At 41.8% G+C, this 20,334-nt stretch overlaps 1 protein-coding gene and 1 long non-coding RNA gene across 3 annotated transcripts in view; one reads left to right on the top strand and one right to left on the bottom strand.

Moving 5' to 3' along the window:
• The window catches only part of LOC144817820 (phospholipid-transporting ATPase ID-like), an 892,949-nt gene that overhangs the window by 531,492 nt on the left and 341,123 nt on the right, over nucleotides 1-20,334 (top strand). The window lies entirely within an intron of this gene.
• LOC144817821 (uncharacterized) overlaps nucleotides 1-20,334 on the bottom strand; it is a 573,792-nt gene that overhangs the window by 300,470 nt on the left and 252,988 nt on the right. The window contains exon 3 of the long non-coding RNA XR_013606987.1: nucleotides 18,346-18,417. This is a non-coding gene — a long non-coding RNA (uncharacterized LOC144817821). The remainder of the gene's footprint in view (nucleotides 1-18,345; nucleotides 18,418-20,334) is intronic.

Raw genomic sequence — 20,334 nt, 5'->3', positions numbered from 1 at the left:
TCCACCGGACATACTTCCCATTTCGTACACTGAGAACGCAATCCCCATGGTTGGCTTCCGCACCTTGAAGTTTGAATTCAGAGGCAGATCTGCCGACTGCAAGTTGTATGTGGCAGAGAGGGGTCCATCAGTGCTAGGCTGGAGAGACCAAGGCGATTTGGGCATCAAGCTAGATCCGGGTGGCAAAGAGCAAATCCTGCTGACAGAAGACAACCCATGGCCACAGCAAGACAAAATAAAGCAGGCCTTCCCCAAAGTATTTGGAGGCACGGTGGGTAAGCTGGACAAGTTGTGCACAAAATACTCCTCAAGGAAGATGCCCGACCAGTGTCCCACAAGGTCAGAAACATCCCCATTGCTGTGAAAGAAGCAGTCCAGCTAGAACTCCAAAGATTGGAAGAACAAGGGATAATAGAACCAATAGACAGCTCAGAATGGTTGGCCCCCTTGGTCGTGACCAGGAAGCCCAACGGCAAAGTACGCTTATGTGTGGACCTCCGCGATCTCAACAAATGCTAAATTGTAGAAAAGTTCCCCCTACCAAGGATAGAGGAAATGTTGGCTAGAACAAAGGGAGTATCCTGGTTCTCTACAATAGACCTTACGTCGGCGTATCATCAGATCGACTTACACCCGTCGAGCAGGAAACTAACCTCATTCATCACACCCTTTGGGTGTTATCAATTCCGCCGCATGCCATTTGGGCTAGCCTCAGCGGCTGCGGTGTTCCAGAAATTGATGCACCGCCTATTCAAGGACTTACCAGGTGTCCAGTACTTTCAGGACGACATCCTGATCATGGGAACTAGTCGAGAAGATCATGATGAGAAATTGACAAAAGTACTCACAGTGCTTCAAGAAAGAGGTCTCACGGCTGAGTGGAGTAAGTGCAAGCTGGGCATGTCATCAGTCACATATTTAGGGCATGAAATAGGGAACCATGGAATATCCCCTAAAAGACAAAATGTGAAAGCTATATGTGATGCAAGAGCCCCGGTCAACAAGGAAGAAGTGAGGTCATTCCTCGGGATGGCGGAGTACTATAGTAAATTCGTAAGACACTTTGCCACTAAGACTCACAAACTCCGCCAGCTTATCAGAGACAAGTCACAGTTCACATGGGATGAAGAGGCACAGAGTGAATTTGAAAGGTTGAAGCTTGACATCAGTAGTGCTGTGCCGCTACATGGATACGACCCCAAGAGCAACACCATCCTGACTATGGATGCTAGCGAAAGAGGACTGGGAGCAGTGCTGGCACAGGAAAGAGCGGATGGCACGGTGGAGACACTCAGTTTTGCATCCAGAGCGCTGTCACCCACGGAGCAGAAATATAGCGTCATCGAGAAAGAAATGCTGGCTGTCTCTTGGGCCATGGAAAAATGTTGACAATTCGTCTGGGGCACCCGCTTCAAACTGCAAACGGACCATAAGCCTCTGGTCAAGGTGCTAACCTCAAGCGGCCACGACACAGCCACCCCACGCATCGCAAAGATGACACTCAAGCTCCTTGACTACACCTATGATGTGGAGTACCTGCCAGGGCCACGCAATAAGGTAGCGGACTATCTGAGCCGAGCCTCGGCCATGGAGGATGCACCTGCAGTCTCACCTGACTCGGACGAGATGGTGGCAGTGATGGAGGACGCGGAGAAGGCCATCTGCAGGCAGGAGTGGGCCCTGGCCTATGAGAAAGATGGCAAAATGGAGGAAGTAAAACAATACTTGATCTCTGGATGGCCTGAGAAAAGACACCTCAAAGAGGACCTGAGGAAGTACTATGAGATACGGGAGGAGCTGTCAGTGAGTGACTCGGGCATTTTCATGTACCGGGGAGACAAGGTGATTCCTCCGATGACTCTAATCCCACTACTTCTGAATCACCTCCACGAGGGTCACCTTGGCATTGTCAAAACAAAGTTGAGAGCGAAACAAATGTATTGGTGGCCGAGAATGGACAGCCAGATTGAAAGGCAAGTGAGGGAATGTGGACAGTGCCAAGGAGCTGACAAAATACTAAGACCACTGAGGCCAGCATTGGGAAAATTCGAACGGCCCCAGAATCCCTGGGAAGACATAGCAGTAGACATTTTAGGGCCTGTGCTCGACAACAAGGGATTAGCCAAATACATATGTGTGGTCATAGACAAGTACTCTAAATGGCCAGAGATTGATGTGCACGAAACCATGGACACGGACACGGTGCTGAGATTCCTCACCTCACTGTTCTTGAGGGAAGGAATACCGAGAACTATATTAAGCGACAATGGACCGCAGTTCACATCGGACAAATGGAGCAAGTACATGGAGAGGAACGGGATAAAGTCGAAACACACGGCAGTGTATCACCCCGCTTGCAATGGTCAGGTGGAACGGTTTAACCGTGTGCTGATGGGATCCATACAGGCAGCCATAATGCAAGGGAAAGACTGGGAAATGGAAGTTCAGAGCATGTTGTGGGCTTACAGGATCACCCCTACAGCGCTAGGATACAGCCCCTTCCAAATCCTGAGAGGCAGACTCCCCTTCACGAGGGACAATGTGGTATGGAGAGAAAAAACAGTGACGAGCAAATGGTCACCGGCGGTAGTTCAGCACAACCTGGAGAAGGCTCAAAAGGTGTATGCTGCGCATTACAACAAGAGGCACAACACCATGGACACAGCTCTGGAAAAAGGGGAGTGGGTTAGAGTCAAGCTAGCGACTCTCCAAAGAAAAGGCGAAAGCAAGTACAGCAAACCCCTACAGGTGCAAAAAGTACATGGAAGAGCGGCCTTGCTCAGTGAGACCGCATGGCAAAAGTAACAGGATCATGCAGTGGCCAGTTGCCAAGGACGAAGAGGATGAAGAACAGGAGCAAGCCTACTATGATGAAGAGACTGTGACAGGGAATGAGAAACTGAAGGAAAGACCCACTCAAGGGAGCAAGGAAGAGAATGAGCAGGCACGTGCAGATGAAACAAGGATGAGCGCGACCCCAGCTGTAGAGAAGGAAACGGACACACACAAGGGAGTAAGGTGTCTTCCCGGTGAAGGTAACAGAGAAGAGCTCACACCGGTAAGACGAACCCGTGACGGGAGGGCGGTCACCATGCCCCCTCGATTTAAAGACTATGATATGAGTGACTATTGATGGTTGATGGTTGGACTTTATTATTGTTATGTTATTGGAAAGGAAGGAGATATGTAGTGTTGCGCTCTAGTCTCCGACGCCCGACGTGATGACGCGGCGCGCCGGAGCAGGAGCGGAACACTAGCGCATGCGCGCAGGGTGAAGTGGAAAGCGCGCGGAGAGCAGTATCGCGGAGAAGCGGCCGGAGCTGGTGGGAGTTAGACGCTCGGCGCTCTTTGAATAGCGTATCTTGTTAAACTTGAATAAAAGCTTTATTCACATCTCCTGGCAACCTGTCCTCTGTGGGGGAAGCAAATAAGAACATTACAGGTCTGCCTTGTGGGATTCGAGCTCATTCAGCTCGCTGAGCCATCCTGAAGGAAGTACAGCATAGGCTTAGACTAGGCACAGCGAGTTAGAGGTGGGCAAGCCAACATATTAACACGGAGGGTCGAGTTCGAGGGTCAGACTCCAAAGACCCTGTAAATCATCAACACACTTTTCGTAACAATATGAAAAAAACTTCAAAATTCAAAAAAGCGTTTTTATTTAACACGCGGAATCAGCTTGTATCACTGCATTGAGAGGTGATTATGAAAGTGATTATTTTTAAACCTCAACATTCCTCCCTCTGCCCTGAGGACAATGACATTAGTAAACTAAAACTCGGCAGTACTCCACTGTACCCAAATGTTGTCTAGATTTGTAATATTCATGGAGCAACATGCAGTTTTTTTATTAAACAAACACAAGTGGGTTTTGTAAAATGCAAATCCTAAATTTACGTATTTTAATGTGCTCACGTGTGCAGGGCACTCGTCCTAAAAAAAGAAGGGGGGGGGGACTAACCAGGTTAGTCAGTATCCAAGTGAAATCATGAAGCTTGCCATCACAGCGCATGATGTCATGACGCGTGACAATGCACGTGACATCACAGGAAATGACCTCACTGGAAGTGATATCACAAGAAGTGACATCATCTATTAAGACCTCACACATATGATTATCAGGTATTGAGTACATTTAAGCGGATTATGAGAGTAACAAATGAGATTTGGCATCAGGTTGTGCCAAAAGAGAGAGACAATCCTGACGCTAAATCTGGTTCTCAACTAATACATTTATTTTTTTAAGCCCTGCCACAAAGAAATTGCCAACAAGGAGAACCATGGCTGTAGCTCTGTTCTGCTTAATTGGTTGCAAAGTCTACATTTTAAATGTTTTTGATTGGGTTAAGGCATCTGCTGTAGAGGTGACCAGGAAATCTCAGGGAATAGTAATAATGGTGAGATAACTGTGGAGGTTAACGCATTCGTTGGAGAGATCTGTGTTTTGTGAAGTTGAATCAAAGTAGTATTAGGTTAATGTCTCCTGCAAAGCACATGACGTAACATGCAGATGATGGATTTTTATTTTATGTAAATAGTAAAGGGGGTTACTGCTTTTAGTAGAGAGATCGTTTTGTTTCCTGCAGTTCGTAAATCGTAATCCTTGTAATATAGCACAGTGAGCTATGAAGGACACGTTACTCCTACACCTTGTAAACCTGTCTCATGTAACTCATCTTGTACATTGATTTACACATGTACGTGATTTATTGTAAATGTACAATGTGTTTGTTACGTAAAGAGTTCTGACACCCTGCATTGGGTTGCGGTAGCGCCATAAAAGAAAAAGAATAGTGCTATTGAAATTGTTATTTGTGTAAATACTGGGACAGACCAACACACCTGACGTTCTTCCAGTGCATGCATCTCTTGGTGAAATTCAATGTTTCCCTGAGATCACACAATTCAATAAAGCGGGGAAACCAGGATTGGTTCCAGGGTTTCTGATTCTATGCAATTCAGCGCTTCATGTCTTCTTTCTCCTTTTTAACATCAAAGGTTTAGGCTTCATTTTTACCACTTGGCGCATGAGGTTAGACATTCTGCCGGCCCACAGAAGCCACATGAAAGCTCGGCTCGTTTTGGGCTTGAGGCTCCGGGAGGACCTCGAGCTGAGCCAGAGCCAAATGTCTGGCTTAAGCCGTGCTCAGCTTTCAGCGGCTCGCTCACCTCTGCAGCGAATTCGGGCTTTAACTGCTGTTATTTGCCTGCTTTCTAAGTTCAGTGAAAGTGTGGAGAAGGGACACCTGGCAGGGTGAGCGGGTAGGATCACGTACAGAAGGGGTAAAACGGGGAGTTGGGGCTCACGGGCACTGTGCTTCCAGCCCTGGGATTTACACGTACAGATTCACGCCGTCAGCTGTATTCGTTTAATTAGCTCCCTGGAAGTATACCAAGACTACAACACCCAAAGTTTATGTTATGTATATGACTGTTTCGGAATTTTTTGAGCGCGCGGCTACTCAAAACGATGTCTTGGTTCTTTGCGGCAATGCACACGCGAGAAAGCATGGAAGCTGCCTGCTGAGCAAAAAGCCTCGTCTTTTTCCTAAAAAGTCCTTCCTCGTCTATCTGGTGCAGTTCCAGAGGAAGATTGTCCCAACCCACTGGCCCCAAAAAAGAAAAGGAAGCTCTACCTGCTTTAACAAGAAGAACCCTTGGGATCATGGCATCCTGGCCATTGATCGATGGTACTTTTAATCTGTCCATAGACTTCCAAAAGGGCATTCTCTGTGCTGTACCTCGGCCTGAAGCCAGATTGGCTGCGATGCAGCAATCTGTTATTCTCAAAGTTAAGTTACTACTCAAAATCCCAGACCTGGAAATATCTGCATGAAGATATGGAGTGAAGTGACCTTTCAGCACAGCAGTACCTGCCAACAGTAGCAGTTGTTACCGGTTTGATAGACATAGGCCGAAGGCAGCATCAACAAGTTTGCCAGAAAATAACATTTCAGTGGAAAAAATTAGTCAGAGCCTAAATTTAAAAACAAGTATTGGCAAAGCCAATATGCTTGGGTCTAATGTGCCAACACAGCTGGACATGGGCATTCCCAGACACTGTTTATGTGTGTTGTATGAACAAACGCTGTTTTTCACAATCCAGTCTGCCCTACTTGCTTTTCTAAAGCTAAAAATATGTTGCAGATAAAGATAGCTTTCTGTATAGACTGCATAAAGGATATCTCGATTTTAAAGTGACACACAGCTCGATGATCGGGTGCACTTTTCGGACGTGGAACGGTCCCTCATGCATTCCAGTGGAAGCACTTTCTAGTGGGTGGAATGATACAGCAAACAGCCCATAGAATGAGGTGAGGAAAATACAGACACATCCAACTCTGTGTTCTGAAAGAATTGTTAAAAATAGGTCTTGCAGGCAATGGTGCTGAGAAGACAGACCTATTGAGAGGAAACATACTTACCAACCTTTCAAGACAAAAATAAGGGTGATATTTGTGTGGTGTTGAAAACACTCTCTGGTGTCACATGGTCCTTAGGTTGTTCTCATGGTGTCAACCAACTAGATTAGCTAGAACTAGATAGGTTAAAGACCACTGCACCAGGGGACATGGGGAATCCTTCCTGTGGATTTCCACACATCAGCTGCCAACGTTTACTCTCCCACACAACAATCTGGGCCTCCTGTGGCATTTTTAATGGGAACAGGTAGGATAGAAAGAGTAGGGAATGAGAGGCATAGATGCAGCCTATTGACTGTCAGCGTAAGGGGATGTGGGTTGTATTCTGGTTTCAAGAACATTAAGAGTGAACAATCCTTTACCTACACAGCAGGCATACGGATGAAAAGGGCACGTGCAAGAAGGAATGCATACTGTGTATTAATGAATGATTTGCAATTAGGGCTCCCAGGTTTCCATTTTTACTGATTTTTACAGATAAATAAAGACAGAAAACAATGTTTTCCTGTGTGTATTTATTTTTCAAAGCGGAAAAATTCCGAAAATTGTGTTTCTTGTGAGAGACTGTCCATGCTGTCTTTTATGAACTCAAGGCAAAAGCTGAGAAGATGAACAGCATGGAGAGTTAACCGCATGCGCGCTGCGGCTATTTTTGCGCTACGCGGCTTTTTTCAAAAAGCCGTGTTACATGACGAGCTCAGCTCGTCATCAGCATGCGAGCGGCGCAACTGATGACGAGCTGAGCTCGTCATCAGCGCCGAAGGGGTTAAAAAACGGAATGAGATTTCCTTAAATACGGGCATATGTTAGGTAACAAATATGTGTATTATAGCGCTAATATGTACCTGTGGGTGTAATGTTATGTTATATGTGGCTTCTTTATTTGCTAAAATGCGACAGGCATCCATGTATGAGAACACATGTAAGAGTTCAGTAAATGTGAAAATACACCGTTCTACAGCTTCATTCATTCTCAGAACACAAAATAAATACCAATAAGATGACCAAAAAAGAAATGTAGATAGATACAGCCGTAAACGTTACAAAAATAAACCCCATAAAACCCAGAGCCCTATTTATAAACGAAGATGACACTGCAACTCCAATCACCCAAATCCCCTCCTGCTCGTTTCTGGCATGGGACATGAGAATGAGAAAACAGGTGGGGTTTGATTCATGGAAAATGAGTTTCTTTCTTTCTTCTCCATGTGGGATTGACAAGTGCTGTGTTAAGTTTGTGTTTCGGTCTGGGCCTACTTCAAGCATGCCCACTCAGGTGCAATACTGGCTCCGAAGAGAGTCTGGCTGCACTAGCAGTTATAAACAGGACAAGGGAATTATGTGATTATGTGTCAGGGGAGGACCACATTATGCGGCATGGTTGGATAAATTATGCCGCAGGAAAAGGCAAATTATGAGGCATCGCGAGTCCCATTTTGTGATAATATTACCTCCTTAATTTGTCATATGTCTCGAACCGTTTTTAAATAAAGACAACATTGCAAAATACATGACAGTAATATAACCCAGTACTCGGGTGGGTGATATACCGGATTCAACTCGGGTAATCACAAGCATCACTTATCTAGGGCTAAATTAGAGCTGAACTTCGGAAGGGGCTAACAAGTCAACCAATGGAGGCGGGGCTTTCACTTGAAACAATGGAGCAGAGCAAATACAAGATAATTGAGAGGTAAATAGTGCATTTTAAATATATTGATCAAATGTGATCCAATTATTAAATTAAACTTTTTGGCAATGTGTATAGGCTACAGACAGAGATCTATAAAAAAGGAGAATGAGTAAGACAACCTAAAAGTATCTTTTTATATATTTCATTCCAAAACACGTCATAGCCAATTTTGGTAAAGGTATTTCAATACTTTTTGTCAATTCTCAAAAAAAATTCTTCTGTGAAATGATGAGGGAATATGATCAATTTCATCTTCAGAAAGACCCTTGTGTTTGACTGTTGAACAAAGGCGTGCTTACTGCCTGCTCATCAGCACGTTGCAACACATGCTTGTTTGAGGCCACACACACATATAGGTCTCAGAACATTGTGATTGGTGGCTTAACTTGATGTGTGACTGGCAAGTCTCGGGTTTGATTCCTAATACCTCATCCATTCCTCCTGAAATTGAATAAATGAGTGCCAATCAGTTAGCATTATTATCACCTGTTAATTAGTCTGACAGGAATCTGCAGTATTCCAAATCAAGACAAAATAGTTGTTGTCCCACCACACATCAAGCCGTTCTCATATGAAATGACTAAGCTACATCCAGGGAGTAATTGGACATAAATTATATGTCAAGGCTTCACATAGCTGAGCTATCTCTCAGTCTACCCATATATCAGATGCCCGTCACCTGAGGAATCCCTCAGATGAGAATGAGCCATCCCGAAAAAAAAGCCACGATTCAACATTTTTGCTTGATTTCTTCTAAACTTTGCCAACAGTCCTGTGTTTAGTGCCCGCGACCTTCCACTAAAATATATTGAAAACTACATGCAAGATATGATAAAATCTTGCACTCTGTCTTTTTGTTGAAGTGGACGTGTGATACATTATCTGTCAATGTATTTGTAGATGTGGTGGGAAGTGATAACTAGGCCTTTTAACGCTGATGATTTCGCCGCAGGCACTTCAAGTAACCCACCATAGTTCCAATTACAAGTTTCAATCTACTGCGGTGTGCAAACTCCACATTAGTAATTAACGGTACTGGGCGATAACAACTCACCCATATCTTTCAATTACAAGTTAAACCCCACAGAGTGGAAAATTACTATTAGGGCCCAAATTTACCTGGTAGTATTGCAGATTGTGTCTCCTTTTCAGTTGGGTTTAATGCACACATTTACCAAATGCTTTCAGCAGGTGGTAAAAGCGTGCAGGGTGTTGTGGTAAAAGGGTGCATAGAGCTGTTTTAAGGAAGGGGTAGATGAAGGGGGCGAGATGGGTGAAGGGAGGTTTGGAGAATGTGGGCTGGCAGGGGAGCATTTTGTGCCTTGTCTGAGGTTTGGGAAGGGTGCACACAAAGGGTCCTCACTACAATGTATCCTTTTCTGACAGTTAGTTAAGCTCTTGTATCTTCCAGTCAGTAAAATTGGATTTGTTGTTCTTGCACCCAGTAAATCTGGGCACAGGAACACTGGGACTTTTATAATTGTGTGGATTGGGTTTCCATATGGGAATTCTGTTCCACAGTTTCCATGCCTTTTATGGGCATCTGGTGGTGGGCTGAGTAGGCAGAGACAGTGCAACAGCATGAGAAGCATTGAAAACAAATGCTTCCTCTGCCAGTAAATGGAGTTTGGATGAACTTGGTTGCAGTGGTTAGAAACTATCCGGAAAGTCTTTCCCAATCTTATATTATTTTTGCAATAAGTTTCCATACTTTTTGTTTAGAGAACAAAAAAACACAACCATTGCAGAATGAATATCACCTTAAGTAAGGTGTCTATGGCTGAAAGGAAAGGAGTGTGGAAGAGGGTTTCTTGTTCTGTGAAGCAAAGTGAGGTCCATGCGGCAAAAGAAGAAACAAACTGTTGTGGTTATGTACATGCCTCTTTAAGTGCAGCTGATGCTGGGAATATTATTGATCTCCAAGGAGAATGTTCCATGAAAGTCAGTTGGAGATTTAGAGTATACTGGCAGGCTGTGTGTTGGTTGTGTTATGATAAGAAGTAAAGTAGAAACTGGAGAACTGGGAATCTGTAATCTTTCAACACTGGCGACAAGCGTAGCTGGATTGGGGACCTGCTGGCTACACCACCAATTCACCTGTGGATAGTTGATCAAATCTGAACTGATTTGCCTAAGGTTATGATGATTGGCCATCAACTGCCCTTGGGTTAAAGTTATTTTATTTTTTACCTGCCTTCTGTGATTTCTATTATGTATGAATATTTTTAAATTCATCAGAAAAGAAAAGAGGAATCCGGCTGTTGTAGATCTAAATGTGCGATATATATATATATATATATATATATATATATATATATATATATATATATATATATATATATATATTCTCCACACGTTGGTTCACTGGTCCCCGGCCATTGAGCGCTCTTCGCGGGTGCGTGCACCTACGGCGGAACCACGCCGTTCAACATCATCACACTTTTCCTTCGATTAGAAAGGATAAATGGGCGCACTCCCTTTGAACTTCCACAATTTCATTTATTTTAAATCATTAAAGGCAAAAAGAAAGCATTTGATCAACGCGTTTCGATGCTGCAAGCATCTTGGTCACGATCAACTTCCTGCATTTTTTCAAAACCATTTAAAGCATTCACATGATTATTGCATCATTTCCTCTGCTTAGTTGCTAGGCATTGTGGTTATTGTAGTTTTTTGTAATTTTTTTATAAAATCAGTCTTTGTGACAATTATGTTTTCAGTTCCTTAGAAAATAATGACACCTTATTTTCAGCTGATTGTTTTTCTGGGATTGGAATTTCATTTCCCCCAAATTTACATTCTTATTTCTATCCCTCCAGTGGGATTACTTATTTCTTACATTTTTTCATGTTTTAAGTGTCAAAGGAGTTCATAATACTGATGTGTCCATTTTCCTGTGACTCTTTATTCTTGCTTTTGTCTCTGTAAAATTGATTTGTGCACCATGTTATTTATCAGAGATGAATATACAACTCCTCCGATTGATTAAGGCCGAACGGGCTTAAAGTTCTGAAATGTATTATGTGGCGTGACTCCTTTTGTCTTAAGGATGTTTCTCTGTCACCTCCTCGTATGTGTTTTGTATATATATAATTATTAATTCCTCTAGTTTCATTTAGTATTTCTTCCCCCTTATAGATTCCTTTCTTTCATTTTGGTAATCCTATTGCCTTACGTCATTATGTGTCACAATGGAACCCTCGTTGGGTATTTATATGATGGCATGGAACGTTGGTCATTCGACCTGTCTCCTGTCACCTCCTCAGACCTGTTACCTTATCCTTGCCTGTGGGCCTTTTTATCCTGATATTTATTTAAAGAATAAATATATATTTATTCACAAACTACTCGTCTTTCGTCATTCCGCAACAATTTGGCGACGATTTAAATTGCAGAATTAAGAAGGCCCACGGAATTTCAAACTCTTCAATCCTACATTTGTATGCATCTTTAATTGATGAAAAGAAACAGAACTGAGAGGATACCTACTAGGAGACAAATCTTCAAATTCAGCTTAACCGGAAGTACTGATGGCTAATTGAATTTTTGCCCAACGAAAAAATTCTGTGTTAAAAGTCGTTAATTTACGGTTTTGGCAGTTGCTGCGATAACGGACATCCTGCTAGTTGGTGCGCGGGCTTTCTGTGACGTATGTGCTTCTCTCCTGAAATTGATCTAAGGGGATTGCCGTAAACGTCACACTCACGCGTTACGTATTGAACGTGCTGCCATTTTGAAGTCAGTCAGATTGAGTGAAAATGACTAGAATATCATCGTACGCATCGGAAGCACAATAATAATCGGAGGAAACACGAAAAGAAATCCACTGTAAGTTATAAAACAAAGATTGAATAGATATCTTAATAAACAATACTGTATAAGTATTTTAACCCTCTGTGGCAATTTTAAGAGAAAAATATGGCACATAGCAACAATATTTGTGTACCAGCTTTTTTTTTTCAATGAACCTGGAAAGCCACCGATGAGGTGGAAATACTGGTTAAGAGCATTTGAGAATGACCTAATATCCATAGTTGGAAAGGATTATAGTCCAGAATGGAAAAAAGCATTGTTATTTGGACTACTTGGAAACGCAGGTCAAGAGATATTTGACAGTTTACCAGAGTTTGAAAGTCCACCAGGTGTCTTTATACCCTTAAATGAATACCAGAAAGCGGTGAAAGATTTAGAAAAACAATTTTCAGAGGAACCTAATATTATGATCGGCAGCCATATATTTGCAATGAGAAAGCAAAATGAAGAAGAATCTATAGAGGAATACATTACTGCACTACGTGTTCTTGCAAAGAATTGTGAATTTGAAGATATGGCTGATATTTATATAAAGGACCAATTTGGATTTTTTTTTAATACACTTTTTATTAAGGAAACAAAAGGAAACATTACAGAAAAATCAAAATCAAAATCGCATGTGATCGCATACATTTTCACAACACGAGTTAATGTGGCAAAGTATAGAATTATACGTAACATTTTAAACTCTCAGGTCAAGGGGAGTCTAGCGCTTCTCGATCCATTGCAGGCGTGGGCGGAGAACAGATCCCCCCTCGATGACCATTCCACACCCCCCAAATCTTCCCCCACTTCCCCGGGCATCCCCTAGCTACATAGACCGATCTCTCTCTAAACATACACCAGTCTAGGTCTTCCGCCCACTTTGTGACTCGGGGTGGCTGGCTGGCTCCCCAGAGCTGTGCTATTTTGCGTTTAGCCACCATGTATGCAAGCGTCACCCATTGCTTCTGATACACGTTTAGATCTGTGGGTTCCCAAACATTCAACAAACATCTACGAGCCTCTGGTCTTATCACGGCACCCAAGACTTCTCCTAGTTCATCATGGATCTTAGCCCAGAATACCTGTATCATCGCACAATGCCAAATGGTATGTATTAGGGTACCCGTGTCTCCACATTCTCTCCTACATTCTCCAGTCCCTCCCCGTCCCATTTGTACAAAACGGGGCCCGGTTATATAGGATCTATGCAGGATCTTTAGCTGGACAAAACGGAGTCTCATCTGGATGGCGACTACTTTCAGGGAGGAAACTGCCTCCACCCAATCCTCATCATCTAATAATAACCCATCCGCAGTCCACTGAGCTCTGATTCGCTCCAACGGGCTCTCCCTGTTGTTGACCAATTTCCTATATATTAAAGAAACTGTTTTCTCTGGAACGTGCCCATCCAACACTCGGTCCTCCAGCGGCGATGACTCCGGTAGGATCGTATCTTTAGGGACATGAGTGGTCAGGGCATGTCTCACTTGCCGATAACGGTAGTGCTCGTTGTTGTGCAAACTATAGAACTCCTTAAGGGACTCGAATGGAAGCACAGCATTCTTAGCCCATACATCTTTAATCTGAGTGATGCCAATAAGGTCCCATTTATCGAATCCCTTAGTTTTCCACAAAGTGCCCAGCTTCTCTGAGATTTGCAGTGGGGTGGCCAGCGTTAGCCTGCCCTTCCAGCCTAGATATCCGTTAGCTGCATGCCACACTTGTACTGCGTGTGCAGTCGGGTCCGTCAGCGGGAACTTCCTGAGCCTAGAATACAGGGCCCGATCGATCATCCCACCCGGGGCCTGGCCCGATCCATGGCATATCCCGGATCCCCGGGAGGTCCGTAGACAATGTTATTTGCAGCGGCCAATTGAGAGGCCCAGTAGTATTTTCTCAAGTCCGGGAGACTGATCCCGCTGTCATACCATGGGAGAGTCAGCTTTGCGAACGATATTCGGTATTGACCGTCCCACAGATGTTGTCTCTGGAGAGACTCAATCTCCCCAAAATAAGAGACCGGCACTGGGTCCATTGAGTTCTGCAAGGCATACAAGAACCGCGGCAAAGCCATCATCTAGAAGAGAGTGGCTCTCCCAAGCAAAGACAGCAGAAGAGCCTTCCATCTCTTCACATCAGTCTTGCACCTATTCAATGGGGCGAGTAGGTTATTAGTGTACCGGAGCTGCGGATGGAGCGTAATGTAGATACCTAAATACCTAAACCCAACTGTCTCAATCTGGATTGGGCACGACTGCGGGATCTCAGGTGGGTCTCCAACAAGGACAAAGAACATTGACTTTGCCCAATTTATAGCCAATCCGGAGTATCTGCCAAAGATGGCCAAGACATCAAGAAAATTAGACAAGGATGCCATGGGGATGGTGAGATAAAGCAGGACATCATCCGCGTATAGCGAGATCTTATCTTCCCAATCAGGAAACCACCTTAAGCCACGTATCGATCTGTCCCATCTTACCCAGGCCGCCAAGGGCTCCATAGCGAGCGCAAATAACAATGGGGACAACGGGCATCCCTGCCTCGTGCCCCTTCCTAGTGGACCAGATTTACAATTATTGACCACCACTCTGGCAAGGGTATTCACATATAATAGTCGGACCCATCCAATGAATTCACTCCCAACACCTAGCTTTCCAAGCACCGCAAACAAATATTGCCACTCCACCCTATCAAAGGCCATCATGGCGTCCAGGGCGACCAATACTGCAGGCTCATGAATCTTCAAGGAGCCCCCAAGGACACCATGTAGCCTACGCAAATACAGCACCGTGTTACGATGGGGCATGAAATGAAGCCAGATTGGTCCGGGTGAACCAATGTCGTGATCACCTTGACTAGTCGAGTAGCAAGAAGTTTAGCCAGTACTTTGGGCTCTGCATTAGGAAGCGCGATAGGCCTATAAGAGGAACATTGTGTCTTGGGCTTGCCCCCTTTATGTATGACCACAATATTGGCCACACACTGGTCATATGGCAGCTGACCCTTCTCTCTGCTTTCCAGAAACATGGCCCGGACATGTGGGGCAAGCCTATTGGCATTTAACTTATATAGCTCGATGGGTATCCCGTTGGGGCTGGTCGCTTTACCGAACTTTAGCTGCCGTCAGCCACAAATTAGCTTCACTTCATTGGCTTCCAGTTGCCAAAAGAGTCAAATTTAAATCATTATGTTTGACCTATAAGGCCCTTCAGGGCAAAGGACCTCTCTTCATAAAAACGCAGTTGAGGAAATATGAACCATCCAGACTACTAAGATCTGGCCAACAAAAACTGATAGCAATACCTAAGTTCAAACGAGCGAACTGGGGGGGAAGAAGTTTCTTCGTCCACGCAGCAAGGACCTGGAATCAACTTCCATTAGATATAAAAAACAGCCCATCCTTGGACTTGTTTAGAAAGCAAATTAAAACATGGTTGTTCACTGCATAAACCTAAGACCAGTTCAGGACTATGGACATATCATAGCGCCAAGACGCCTCCGGGCATTCGCGCGCTTTAGAAATAGATAAATCAAATCAAATCAAATCTAATAGCCTGTGCAACCTCATCATCAGAGAAAGGGTACTCAAGGTAACTCCTGTGGTTCTCCGGCAAGCTCGGCATCACAATGTCTCTGATCATCTCGCTATTCTCAGTCTCTGTGAAGGTGCTACCAGCGGTGTAGACCTTCTGATAGTATCTTGCAAATTCGTCTGCAACCTCCTGCGGTTCCGTAATATCGCGCTAGTCGAGTCCCTCTAATGTTGGTACTAGCCTGGAAGCCCGCTCTCCGTGTTCGAGCCATACAATTAGCTTACCGGCTTTATCACCATGCTCATATATGTGGCTCTGCACAGCATTGTTCTGAGCAATCGCTTTATTTCTCACCAGGTTTTTATATTCCTCCTGTCGGATTCTCAGAAGGTGAATCTCCGCAGGCGCATTCGACTTAGCAACTCCCTCCTCCAAAAGTATGAACTCACTCTCTTTCTGGGCGACCTCTGCCTGGCCTTTCTTCTTCTTCCCCGTCACCAAGGACAGGACCTCCCCCTTACTACAGTTTTATATGCTTCCCAGAGGGACTGCGCCGAATCAACTGATCCCACATTCTCTAGGAAGTATCTGTCCGACACCTCGAGAACCTGTTTCCTGATAACCCGGTCTTTCAATTGCCAGGCATTGATAGGGGCTATCCTGCCTGTCTCCTGCCGACCGAAGGCGAGTTGTATCCACCAATTTGTATTTTATTGTTTTTCAAGGAAAGTACTTGAGAGATTACTTGCTTATAGAAACCCAACTTTGCAGGAAGTTATCGATATTGCGAAAGTGATAGAACGATCGTTAATATCTACTAAAGAACTATCTAATGCTTGCTCAAGTACTAATGTTTTCTATTTACAGGAAAAAAAGTAATAGGAAAACAAACAGAATGAAAAATTTAAAGGTGGTAGAAAAACAGAAGGTAAAAATTATATTTGTTACAGGTGTGGTTCACACGAACATCTTGCTGACTTCAAAGGTTGCCCTGCATTAGGGAAAGGATGCATGAAATGTAAAACATTTGGACATTATACAACTTCATGTAGAGCTAAGAAATATTTTACTAATGACAAAGTAAAAGTAAATTCAATTGATGAATTCGATGAGGAAATGTGTGCAAATATTGTTTTGTCATTAGAGTCAGCCGATGGAAAAATAAAAAGACCTTCAAGTAATGTGCTAATTGGTGAGATTGAATTAAAAGTTATGGCGGATTCAGGTTCACCTATAACAATAATTTCTGACACTAGGTACGAAGAGAAATGGAGTACAATTAAATTAAGTGAGACAGATGTACATCCAAAAGCTTTTGGAGAATATGCTATCGATATGGTGGGATATTTTCAAGACACACTCTCATTCAAGGGCAGAGTAATTAATACAAACATTTTTGTAGCTGAACGTGGACGCAACCTGGTGGGTTGGAAAGATTTAGCTAAACTTGGCGTTATTCTAAAACCAGGCGCAGCAGATCCAATTGTTCTTGATGATAAATACGTAAACAATGTACAATTAAATAAAAAATTTGATAATTTAGATTACTTAATTCAACAAAATAAGGATGTTTTTAGAGATGAAATCGGTTGTGTTAAGGGATTTGAGCACTAAATTAAACTCAGAGAAGGTGCCATTCCAGTCGCACAAGTAAGTACGATTCCTTTATCTGTGAGAAATGAGTTAAAAATACTTTTAGACAAATTATGCAAAGAAGGACTCATAGAGACAACAGATTTTTCAGAGTGGGTTTCAGCTATTGTTGTTGCCACGACAAAGAAAACAGGTGACATTAGACTGTGTGCTGACTTAAGATCACTTAATAAAAACATAATTGTTAATTGTCATCCTTTGCCTAAGGTGTAAGAAATCCTGTCATCTAGTGCTGGTTCAAAATATTTTCCCTTAATCGATCTAAAGTCAGCATATCACCAAATATGTTTGTCTGAGGAATCTAAAGATTTGACAATGTTTGTGACCCCTTTTGAAGCGTTTAGATACATTAGACTACCTTTCGGGTTAGCTTCTGCATCTAGCATATTCCAAAAATGAATGGATATACTTTTTGGCGAAATTGAAGGAGTAGAAACTTTTCAAGATGACATACTTGTGCATGCCAAAACTGAAATAGAACATAATGAAATTTTAAATGAGGTTTTAACAATTCTGAAAGAAAGGGGCATGACTGTTTCGAAGGATAAATGCAAATTCATGCATAATAGCATTGAATATTTAGGACATGTTTTGTCTTCCGAAGGAATTAAACCCAAACATTATTTGATAAAAGCAATCAGAGAGGCACCTAAGCCGAGAGATAAGGAAGCACCTAAATCTTTTATGGGACTAAGTGAGTATTATTCCCGTTTTATATCTGGTTATGCAGATAAGGTTGAACCTTTAAGACAATTATTACGCAAAGGAGTGAAATATGAATGGGGAAAAGAACAAGACATTGCTTTTGAAATAACTAAAAAATCACACGTAGAGTCACCTGCACCCCATCCTTTTGATCCTACTCTCTGAAATATTGTAACAGTAGATGCAAGTGCAGTTGGCATTGGTGAGGTATTTTGCCAACAGAAGGGTGAAGAAGAATTTACAATTGCGTTCATATCTTGGAGACTCAGTAATGCAGAAAGATGCTACAGCACCATTGAGCGTGAAATACTTGCTTGCGTATGGGCAGTGGAAAAATTAAAGACATTTATATGGGGAAAAGAATTCGAAATTATAACAGATCATAAGCCCCTAATATACATGTTGGACTGATGTGGTTGTGGAAACGGAAAAGCAAGTTCTAGGCTATTGAGATTACTTTCAAAACTACAAGAATTTCATTTTAAAATACAACACATTAAAGGTGGTTTGAATTGTAGGGCATATTGTTTATCCCATTTACCTGTTCTTGAGAGTGATGAGGATAGTCTTGATGTCACTGAATGTGTGGTTGCACATATTGATGCCACTGTATCTGTGAAGGATCAATCACAGAAAGAGAATAGTTAGAAACTCAAGAAAAAGATGTTATTATGAAGCAGGTTTTTGAGTACATCACTAATAAATGGCCTCCAATGAGAAATGTAAATGCTGAAATGAAAAGTTTTTAACAAGTAAGTGACAAATTAACCATAGAGAATGGTTTCCTTAAAAGGTATGCTCTTTTTATACCACCATTAAAACTACGTAAAAAACTTGTACATCTTGCACATAAGGGGCACCCTGGCAGCACTGCCACAAAAACATTTTTGCAAAGTTAAATAAACAGTGATGTTAACATTCACATTGACCAATGCGAACAATGTTTAAAAGCTGATAAACACTGGAAAATTAGCAAAAACGAAATGCAACTTGTAGAAATTCCTTATAGACCGTGGGCTAAAGTTGCAATTGATTTCTCTGGACCATTTAATCTTTTACAAAGTAATTGCAAATATTTGGTCGTATTAACCGATTACTACGCAAAATGGGTCCATTATGAGTTTATACAAAATATTACAACAGATATTGTTATTGATTTTTTTTAAAGAATATTCGCAACAGAGGGTCAACCAAAAATTCTGGTATCTGACAATGGTACGCTACTAGTATCTAAAAAAATGACTGATTTTTTACAAAATCAAGGAATAAAGCAGTAAATAACTCCTCTTTATAGCCCTTCTTCAAACGGGCAAGTAGAAAGAGTGAATAGATTTTTAAAGGAAGTTGTTCAATTAGCTATAGCATCCCAATTATCTGTACAAGAGTACATAAGATAAAAAGTGAGCAGTTACAACACCACCACTAATGAAATACCTAAACACACCCCTTATAATTTAATGAGGGGAAGAAAATGTAATAACACCTTAACACCTAACTTTAATGATTGGTTTAGTAAGAAAACAAAAATAGAAATGAGAAATGATGAAATAAATAAAGTGCAAGAAAAAATTGTGGCTAAACAAAACCTTACTAAAATGTATAGTGATATGAGTAATAAAGCAAAAGAAAAAGTATTCAAGAAAGGGGATTGGGTCATTATAAAGAAACCCTATAAAGTTCCTAAGGGAGAATCAGCTTTCACTGCTCCTTATTGCATAAAAGATGTTTCTAAAGGGGCAGTCTTTTTGGGAGAAAAAGGGTGGTGGAGCAAAAATGATATTGTTAAATTAAAAGATGCACAAGAAAAAATCCTATTGAAAGGAAAATCTGAACATAATGAAAATATGTTAGACTGTGAAGGTTATTCTTCAAGAAATTGTAGTTTTTATGATGGTAATGATACCTTCAATAACTCTGAAAGTGAAGAAAGTACTTTTGTACCTATTGAAAATAGTAACTGCACTTTAAATGAAAGTGACATTCAAGCAAATGAAGAAAATCTTTTGCAGAAAGAATCTAGTATTGTACACAATACTTTAAATGAGAATCTTGAATCTGTAAACAACAAGTGTGATTATCATCTTAACTTTAGACATAATCAGACTACATCAGGAAGAGTAGTAAGGATCCCCAAGCATCATGATAATTTTGTATTATTTTAATTTTTATCTTCTTCAAAGTAAAACAGGGAGATGTTGTACATCTAAATATGCGATATCCATCTATCTATCTATATATATATATATATATATATATATATATATATATATATATATACCATTATTAATTCTTGTAGTTCCATTTAGTATTTATTCCCCCTTATAGATTCATTTCCTTCATTGCTGTTATCAATTCAATTCAATAGAGACTTTATTTCGGTTTTGATTCAAACCACAAAAGTACATATACAATATACAGCAATTTAGAACACAGTAGTTATAAAACATGATGGGTAAAGTGCAAGAGTGCAAAAATAAAGCGTATTCCATACATAAAAATTAATTATAAAGATAATTCAGTCAACAAGGAC

The sequence above is a fragment of the Lissotriton helveticus genome, chromosome 2_1 (assembly GCF_964261635.1).
Source record: "Lissotriton helveticus chromosome 2_1, aLisHel1.1, whole genome shotgun sequence".
Taxonomy (NCBI): domain Eukaryota; kingdom Metazoa; phylum Chordata; class Amphibia; order Caudata; family Salamandridae; genus Lissotriton; species Lissotriton helveticus.
This window is presented reverse-complemented; position numbering and strand designations above follow the sequence as displayed.